Raw genomic sequence first — 9,801 nt, 5'->3', positions numbered from 1 at the left:
GGCAGAGATGTAATCAGGTGGTTTTATTTGCGCTATGTGCAGAGGTCAAAACTGCTATCAACGCGGTAACGGGTGACCTTCGACACATGCAGAGCACCCTGCCAATAGGCACCCGCGTGATCAGCGACATTTGGGCATGGCGCTGCGGCAGCTAGGCATGCTAAAGCTTTTGTGAATGCTCTCGGTTTTGGGAAGGCAAGGTTCGACATAAACTGTCTAGCGGCGAACACCTGTTATAAAATTATCTTCTGCCGATAATTAGAGAAACCTTGTTCTCACCTTTGGCACAGTTATTCCGCACAAAGCTTCATGCCGTAGCTTCCGAAGTGGCGAGGACCTTCAGCGTCATTTTAAAGAGAATGTTCACCCGCAATATGTTTTAGGTGTTACATTCTTGTGTTTTAACACCCAAAAGCAAGACCAAGGGTGCTACTCCAGAAGGCCCGAGATTGAGCGGAAGTCGGGAGGCACGAGCTCTAGCGATGCTCACGTAACATGATGATAATATTTTGAGGCGGAGTTCAGGCGCTTTAAACATGCGATTCATGATAGATATTGAGGTGACGTAACCGGTCCAGGGCAGCGCGCTTCAAGGAGGCGCGACTAGGGCATGGCACATTTTTCAGTTCGTTCCCTCGCTACACTCCTGCAATGGTGGCTGCGGGGGGCAAGCAAATCGAACTACTTTAGTTTATCGCACTTTTATTTTTTCAACCTTTATTTCCCTACAAGAGAGAGAGAGAGAGATGACTTTATTTGATGCCCGAGATGGGTTCTGAAGGGTAGACGACTTGGACGGTCTCCCTACCTCATCCGTCAGCCAGGATTCCTTGGGTCCTCGCGGCGGCTTCAGCCATCCGGACTGCTGTCAGTTGTGCCTCCGGTGTGGAGCTGAGCAGAACAGTCTCCCATTGTTCTGCAGTCTTAATTTTGTAGCTTGTAAGTGTATCTACATCGGATTTGCTATTATAGCCATTCGTATTTTGTTGGAGCTTATAGCACGACCATATCATGTGGTGTAGGTCGGCTCTGCTGTTGCATAAAGTGCAGAGGTTTGAATAAAGGTCTGGGTAGCAGCGGTTGAGGGAAACAGGGCTCGGAAAAGTGTTCGTCTGCAACCGTCGCCACGTGACTGCCTCTTTCCTGGAAAGAGTGTGGTGGGCCGGTGGATATTTGCATCTTGATAACCTGTAGTGATTTATTATATCCCTGTATGTGACTAGTCTGTCTTTGTGAGATCTCGTAACGTGTGCTTGTTCTTGGCTTTCCTGCGACGTCTTGTTCAAAGTTCATTATTATTTTTTTAAGGCGTTCATATGAGCTTTTTTAAATTTGTCGTCCTAAGAAGCAGTTTCTGCCCATTTCTGCCGTCGGTGGCAGACAATGCAATCATGCTACTAAGGCCGAGTGGCAAAAAAGAAAGCGGGTGATAGAAAGGCGCCAAATTCAAAATAATTGCTGCTCGGTGCTGCGTAATCGCCACCGTTCGTCTGCTTTTCGATACATAATTTCCTTGGTGCACTTAAGTCTGCTTAGTACTTTAAAAGCGAAACCTTAGTGGTACTTGTTAACAACGTTTTTACTGATGATACATTGTACTTGCGCCTTTTTCCTCGCTTTCATTTTTTTGCCTTTTGGCAGAAATTACTTCGACTGACTTCTTTTCTGCTATATCATGTTTCCGTCAGTTTCTTCTCCTTCATTTCTTAATTAACTACGTAAGCAAACAAACTGGCACACGCCACAGCCTCCCTAGAATCAAAGTTCTGGGATGCTGGTGATCACCTGTCCTACTCCCGTGCCATCACGTTCAAGTATCACTCTGCACGCACTATTATGCAGCTTTTACTTTTCAAATACACAGTGGGATTAATTTAGCGAACCGGGCACATTAGCTCCTCAAAGCTCCCAATTGCGGTCCAATTCCGTGAGTGGGCTTGTGCTACTACGGAAGGAATGGTAACAACGACGACAACTTTTCAGATTTCTTTGCTTTATTTCATTTTGCTCTTCACCGCTCTTGTATGACGAAGCTCTCTACTGTGGATTTTTCTTCGTTTTGACCAATCCTAGCTCTCACTCTCCTCTCTCTTCGTTCGCCCCCTTCCCACTCCCGCTTACCCGACCCCTGGTGTAACGTGGTTACTTTATTTCTCAACTCTCCCTTTTACTCGCTTTCCATGCTCTGCTTCCTGCCATGCGACGGTGACACTGAAGAAAACCCGTTGAAATGTGTAGAGATCGCCTCTGCGAATACATATGCGTCGTTGATTGTATACGTATGTATATACGTATAAGCTGCCAGTTACGTTTTCACAAAAAATGTGCGACACGCAGCGCCTGTGCTGCGCTGACGATGAATAATACACCCAGTCATGCAACGCCTGGTCCGAAATTGTGTTGCGAGCAGACGATAACTGAAGCGCGCACACCGGCTGCAGACGGATAGACGCGCGGTAGACCGTGCGGAAGCCATGCCTGCCGAACCACCTAAAAGAAAGGCGTAGTCAGGGAAACACGTCTCCAGTGACCATATTGCGCACACACCGGCTGACTGTCGATTGATGGTGGTCGATGGTGCGGTCGCGACCAACGCTTCCATGAAAGCTGCCCGTCGCGTAAACCGAAGCGCACACAACACTTGCCCCTCGCTGGTTATCGAGCGAAAGCGGTCTCGAAGTCGTCGCAAACGGCGCTCGCTCGCCAGATGAGTGCACAGCCAATGCAGAGTATTTTTGTAGAAATAAAAACAAGCTCAAATTCTTCCTCCATTTAAAAGATCTGTCAGATCAGAAATATTCCTGCTACCGCGACAATGACAATAAACCACGCCGAAGAAGCGGCCGCCACGGCCGGGTTCAACTCGACCGTGGAAAACCATCCCCGAGTTTTCTCCGAGTTCTAATGTTGATTAAACACACCCATCCCATTCGTGGGCGAAGCGTAGCGACCGAAGCCACACCCATCCATGGCGTCGACTTTGTCGATGGCGTAGCGTCGTAGCCACAAAGTCGTCATTTGATGCCTGCTAGCAGCGACAAGAACTTAGCACCAAACAAAAAATTGCCTTTAATCCACGCTGTGCAGGTGGTTGGAAAGCTTTAAACGACACCCACAACAATTGCCTATGCGACGTCATTTGAATTCCCACACGTGACTGTACAAAGAGTGAAACCAGAGATTCTGCCAGCCGTTACCTGGAATTCGCGGGGGCGGCGTCCCAAACGCACAAGCAGCGTCGGCCACGGCCGGGCTAGAGCGGCGGACGCCATCGCTGTAGCCCGGCCGTGAGTCGGGAGAGAGAAAACGGAGAGGACCATCTTTTAGATGCAGAGCATCTGATTCACTCGCCTTGTCCCTCCGGCGTCGTCGTCGTTGTTGTCGGCGTTGTCCACCCCTCTGCCATTCTCCTCGCCGCGCGAGCTGCGCTCTCCGCCGCTCTCCGCCGCTCACCCCCTCTCCTCTCCGATAACGAAGACTCTCTCGCGAGGGGCATTGGATTGGATTTGATTTGATTTGATTGGATTGGCTTGGATTGGCTTGGCTTGGCTTGGCTTGGATTCGGTTGGATTGGATTTGGATTGGATTGGATTAAAGTGGATTGTGTTGGATTGTGTTGCGTCATAGCCGCGGCACGTTGCGTCATAGCCGCGGCAGACGCGCTGGGGCCGGCGCATGTGCAGTACTCTCTCTTCCGCGGTTTCCTCTCCTTCGGGCGCGCTGCGCATATAACCGGTGTGCCGTTCTCCGGCGAAGCAACATCCACGCTTGGCTCAAACACCTAGTCCACGCCGCTTTACAAGTACGCCAACGTCGTCATCGACTGGGACCAGCTTACGCAGTCCCCTCAACGTTATGCGCGCTATACAACGCGTTCCCTTCGCCGCTCCGCCTATGCGTCGCATCTACACAGGGGTTCCCGCGAGGGGAGGTGGGAGTTTTGAAGGGTGAGACAGCGGAACCTGGCCATCCTGATGTGCTAGCTTGGGGCTACACCTCCGCGCGACACAAGCGCAGACACCGATACAATGCGGCATGTGAGCTTAGTGATTCCCATTTATACAGATTTAAACTAGTTAGCTTACTAAGTTTGAGAATTGCAAGAAAGCTGAAGGAACTTTTAAAATTCCCATTTATCGGAATCTGTTGCTACTTTGTCCTTTTGTAATACCTCTTAAAACACAGCCGAATCGGTAATCACCAATTTAGAAAAGGGAGTCCCAGTCGTGGCGAGCAGTGCGCAAAAGGCAGCGTTTGTTTAGCGGCCAGATGTCTCTATGTGGTTTGTACATTTTTTTTCCGTCCTGCAAACCAACCCATAACGTATCTTTGCCGCACGACCTCGTAATTCCGTCGGGTGCGGGTTACCCTGGAGGTGCTGACGAACAATTTAATCAAGCCGTGCGAAGGAAGCGCGCAATGAACGCGATGCTGCACCTAAACAGGCCTAAAACAACCGTCGCTAAAGCAGACGACAAAGTCGTACCGAGGACGCCGCCGCCGGCGAGCAGGCACTCCCGCGCGGGGAACGCTGGTTAAATTCGCGGCCCATCTCTGGTGTGCTCCATGAGTGATACCCTCCGCCCCCCTTAGGTTGTTTTTATTTTGTAGGGAAGATTAATGTTTCCCTTCTTCCCCTTTTTCACCTCCCCCCACCGCCGCCTCCGACAGTTTAAAAGTTTGGTGTACCGCACGCCACGAAAGAACCCTTAGCTGGCAGAGCTAGAAAGCTTTAGTTTAAATAGAAGTTCCCAGGCCACCGTGAGCTAATGGTGCCACAGTCGGGGGGGTGCTCGGTCCGAACCGGGGTTCACTCTTGTCCGAGCCGATAAAGCGGCCAAGACGACACGATATATACTCACGGGGGCCTTCTTTATACCCAGTGGAAACGCAGTCGATGACAAATGACACAACTTCAACGTCTGAAATGCACTCGCCAATGCTCAAACACGGTCTTGACACACTGAATCGGGACGACTTCTGATAAGCGCCCGCCGTGCACGTTCAACCTAGCCGTAAACAAAAGCCATACTCGGCGGTCGCGAGCAGGGAGCGTTGCGTTCGCTATACTGAGCCCCTTCGCTTACTTGTTTTGCGCTCGAGAAGAGCAGCATCGGGTCTACTCTCAAGCGACGTAGCAAACATAATTCAGTGGAAGAACAGAACACCGAGAAAAACAGACCGCCCCGCGCCGGGCGTTGCCAACAGCTAGGGTGAGGATTTCAAAGTAAGATCGACAGTTGGGCTAGTTGGTGTTAATACATCGTTAAGTAGCGCTCGAAACGCGACGACAGCAGACGACAGCCGTGCGTGTTTTTTCTGCTGTCGTCCCGTTTCAAGCACTACTTAACGATGGATTTCAAAGTAGTAGTACGGTTATCTAGTTTATGCTAGGAAATGAGTATTGCAAATCGATTTGAAGATGGCGCTGCATGCGGATGTTATCACAAGGCGTACTTTATCAACGTAAGCGGCACCAATACGGCGCGCTGAATATGCCAAGCGTGCTGAGCGTGATTCCGCCGGTTTCGCTTGAAGTGTATCGGATGCTTCACTATCACTACCTTCGTAGTACAAGCAGCTGAAAACTCGGGAGTTGGCAGAACTCGGACCTTCTGGAATAGCGTCCCATGACGCAAGCTCCCTGCCATGAAAAAAAAAAAACAACAACAGAAACAATGGCTTTGACACGCATGATTGCCGCAGCGCCGTCGCCTAATCTCGCTGGTAACGCTGGTGGCTGTCAGCAGGCTGCGCAGCATGTAAAGAACTTGAGGTGTTCCTGCGTTGTTGTTAAGAGTTTTGATCTCTGCCCGAAGGGGGCATATACACACAGAGAGAGAGAGAGAGAGAGAGAGAGAGAGAGAGAGAGAGAGAGAGAGAGAGAGAGAGAGAGAGAGAGAGAGAGAGAGAGAGAGAGAGAGTTTAAAATGAGGTATGCGGAAATCCCACCCGGGTGAGCGAGAACAACCTTGGGACACACTAGCCCCGCTGAGTGCTGTCGTCCCCAAAAGCAATATTCTCTTTCTCGCGTGGCCGTCCCTCACTCTGGAAGCTGGAACGGTAGGCTTCACACACCGACAGAATGATAGATACGGAATTAATTTGTCGATGCGAGCTAGTTGGTACTTCATCATGGGAACAGGTTAAGCGCCAGGCACAACTGGAGCAAGGAAAACCCTTTCCTGTCTGTTTTCCTTCCTCCAGTTGTGCCTGGCGCTTAACCTGTTCCCATGATAGACACGGTTTTGCAAGGTGGGGCAACAAAAATTCCCGCGCTAAGATGAAAATACAAGGCCAACGAAACGTTCACCCTTGTACGGAACGTTCGAATGCTATAGAAATGCCTCAAAACGGTACACCGATATTTAGATATTGCTCCGTAATGTCATCCTCTCTCCTTAAACTTGGATAAAGAGCACTACTGTTTTATCACTACCTTTGATGCTTTAAAACCGCTTAGTTTCATTAACTGTTTCAACACATCGATAAAGGAAGAAACCACGCACCACTTCCGGGTTCTTTTGCAGAAGTTAGTAAAAGGAACCCCTGAAACAAAATATATTCCTGCATTCCGCAATGCTCTGCAGTGACACACATTAGAGCAACTTCCCACGGACATCACACGACACTGCACAAACCCCAGACACATCTAACAGTAATCGGGTCTGTGGGCGTAGCAGTGACTTCCTTAAACGGAAAACACACCTGCTTCGCTCCCTCCTCGCTACCGAACCTCATCCCCCCACTCTAGGAATTTCCTTCTTCAAGACCATGCTCAACTTGCCCGTATTCTTCCGGACCTCTTCATTCCCCGCCTACACTCGCAATTTGTCCTTCGTAGTGTGGGGACCCTCAGTCAGATTTGTACAAATCCTTCGTCTTTAAAGGTGTCCTGATGCACCTTCCGCACACGATTTGGAGCACAAAGGAACCCGCGGAAAGATTTCAAAAACTCTACACCAACAGGATTGTAAATGCCGTCAGTATTCTGAACCGAGGAGCAGGGTTGGGAGAGTCGGTACGGACTCGTAGAAAAATAGCATCGCATAGTACGGTTGGTTCCTCAGCGCTCTTATTCTCTCGTGCTTCGTCGCGAGATAACTTTGTAATCCGAATTTTTGACTTCTTAATGCTTTTCCGTTCCATATGTGTTCTTCTTACACGTTGTCTGCAGCCGTTACCTAGTAAAGTGTTTCTTCAGACAGCGCCCGTCCTGCTGTTTTTGCCTTTCCCGTCCTTCGCAGTGATTTTTTCCTGCGGATCAATAGTCACCGACTTAGGGCATATCAAAAGAACGCGTATTTATGAGCTTTTCCGGGCTTCTCCCAGGCCACCTTCAGCGTTGTGAAAGATAGCACCGGGCTTTATAGAGAAGGGTACAGGCCTAAAATGTGCACAACAGCGAATAAGGCGCTCTGAATCAGGAGATTAGCTGTAGCCAAAAAGAATTATTTAAATCAGCCACACTCAATACACACTGCTCAAATAAAATCCTTGTCATCCAGAAATTTTTGTGATGAAAAGTCAATAGCAAACCGCAAGAAAAGGTTTTCATTTTTCCAGCCCCATGGCGTTTCAGCGGGCACCTGCTTCCCAGGTAGCATATAGATAGGCAGCAATACCGTCGCGCGAATTGAAGGGCGCGGAGCAATAGGCGGAAAACATTACTTTTTTTATGCAATGACATCTTCTGTGTCTGAAATCTGTCCTGGTTACGCTACCTTCGGTTGCTACGATGGTTTTATAATCAAATGGATGTATATGTCTGACGTGTAATCTTCGTGTCGTAACGGTTGCGGTGGCCTCGGCTGGTGGGGGTTTTTAGTGGAGCGAGCGTCCGCCTCTTGGTTATAAAAGGGGAACAGCGCAAACTCAGACAAGACACAAGAAGAAGGAGGTGACAAACACGAACGCTGACTTACAACTGAGGTTTATTCCTTGGCTTTTCACATATATATGCCAATAGTCAAAAGCACAAGAAAAACCGAAAATGTCATGATAGAAGGAGATACCAAGTCGCTCGTCACGCTTCACCGACGCCATGTGCCACAAACACTTGCTGTACTATTGAGGGACAGATAATCTCTTTCTGCGAGAGCGACAAGGAAGGAACGCTAACACATTTATCTTTTCTGCGCAATATTTCTGCGGCTTCAATTATTTCTCTTGTTATTTTATCTTTGTGTCGTGAAATGACCTGTGTTTTTTGAAATATTGGGGCGCAGTTTGCTTTTTGGTGGCTTTTGCCCATCACAAGGCCACGGAGCAAGAATCTGCAAAATTATTCAGTCTGAGTGGAATAGGCAAGTGCGGTTCTACCGAGAGTGCCTGTATCTGCGTCTTCACGGACCGTCTGCACAGCCCCGGCCTAGCAGGAAGTGGCGGGAATTCAGCGTTCTGGCGGACTCAACGGCTGAGTGTTTGTGGTTGCAGACTCTTTCGGAACTGCGTGCTTCTGCGCGCACGGCTCCAACAGCCAGGAAGGACAACGTCAGAACCTTGGGCGACGTGACTCTTCCGGACCGCATCAACCGTGTTCTGGCTAGGGGACCAAAATGCGCCGTGGAACCGGACAGGACAGCGCCCGAGCTGCTCAGCTTGGTGCGGCGAGTGTCTGGTCTGGCTCCCGATGCTGAGGCCGACAGGTGCGTGTCTGAAGGAGTGGACGTTCTCTTCAAGTGCAGAAAGAAGAAGTGTGATGTACCAGTCAGGCAGACGGAGTCGTTTTTGAGGACCAACGCGCTATCCTTGCTACCCTCAGACAAAGAAGGGGGCTTTATTGTGTTGAAGGAAAGCCTGTTTAAGGAAAAGGCTGAACAAGCTATTTTATCAGCTTTCACTGTCAGAAATAATATTTCCCTGAAAAAAGTAAGAGCAGAGGCCAAAAAATTGTGTAAAAGGTTAAAGCTCGACGGCCTAGAAAAATCTATTGGAAAAAGCAGTCGTATGAGCCTGGATATTTTTTTCAGTGCAAAAACACATAAAGTAGATATCCCTCTAAGGGTAATTGTATCCGAGAACGGTACTTGGCAAAAGTGCATTGCGTTGTTTTTGCAGAAACATTTGAACCTCTTACGAGTCGAAGACCCGTTCCTTGTGCGGAATTCGGATGAAGTCATTGAGTCTTTAAAGAAATGTAATGACAAAAGCCATATGGCATGCTCTTTCGATGTAAAAGATTTATATTACTCTTTGCCACATCGTGAACTGTTGCTTTGTGTTGAGGAATGCATTGAGAAGTACGGTTCCGTCGCGTTTCAAAATAGTACAGGTGTGTCAGTACAAGGATTTTTAGAGTTGTTGACGGTGTACCTAAACTCAACTTTCGCAACTTGGAACGACAAGCTTTATATTCAGTCTAATGGAATCTGTATCGGATCCTGCATCGCACCAATTTTAAGTGACCTCTTTTTAGCGTACCTCGACCGCAATTTGCATGACCAATTGAAGATTCCACAAGTAAGCAAAATCTTTCGTTACGTCGACGACTTTTAAGTAGTTTTTAACACCGACGAAGCAGGTCTTGAATCGTTGATGTTCCATGTGTTAGATCATTTCCGTCATTGTTTTAAACCTTTGGTTTTAACTTTTGAAATTCCCGTTGACAGAACTATCCGGTTTTTACATCTTAAGCTTCATTTTTCGCACAATCACATCTGCTGGGCGTACGAACCACGAGCCAGCAAACCGCTTCTACCTTTTGACTCTTCCCATTCTAAACTCGTGAAAAGGTCTATCGTAACAATGTGCTTTAAAAATGCCCTTAACAAGTCCTGTTTCCACTCTACAAGAAAGCTT

Source organism: Haemaphysalis longicornis, unplaced genomic scaffold, assembly GCF_048455015.1.
Source record: "Haemaphysalis longicornis isolate Haplotype H1 unplaced genomic scaffold, Haemaphysalis longicornis Haplotype H1 scaffold_2, whole genome shotgun sequence".
NCBI lineage: Eukaryota > Metazoa > Arthropoda > Arachnida > Ixodida > Ixodidae > Haemaphysalis > Haemaphysalis longicornis.
This window is presented reverse-complemented; position numbering follows the sequence as displayed.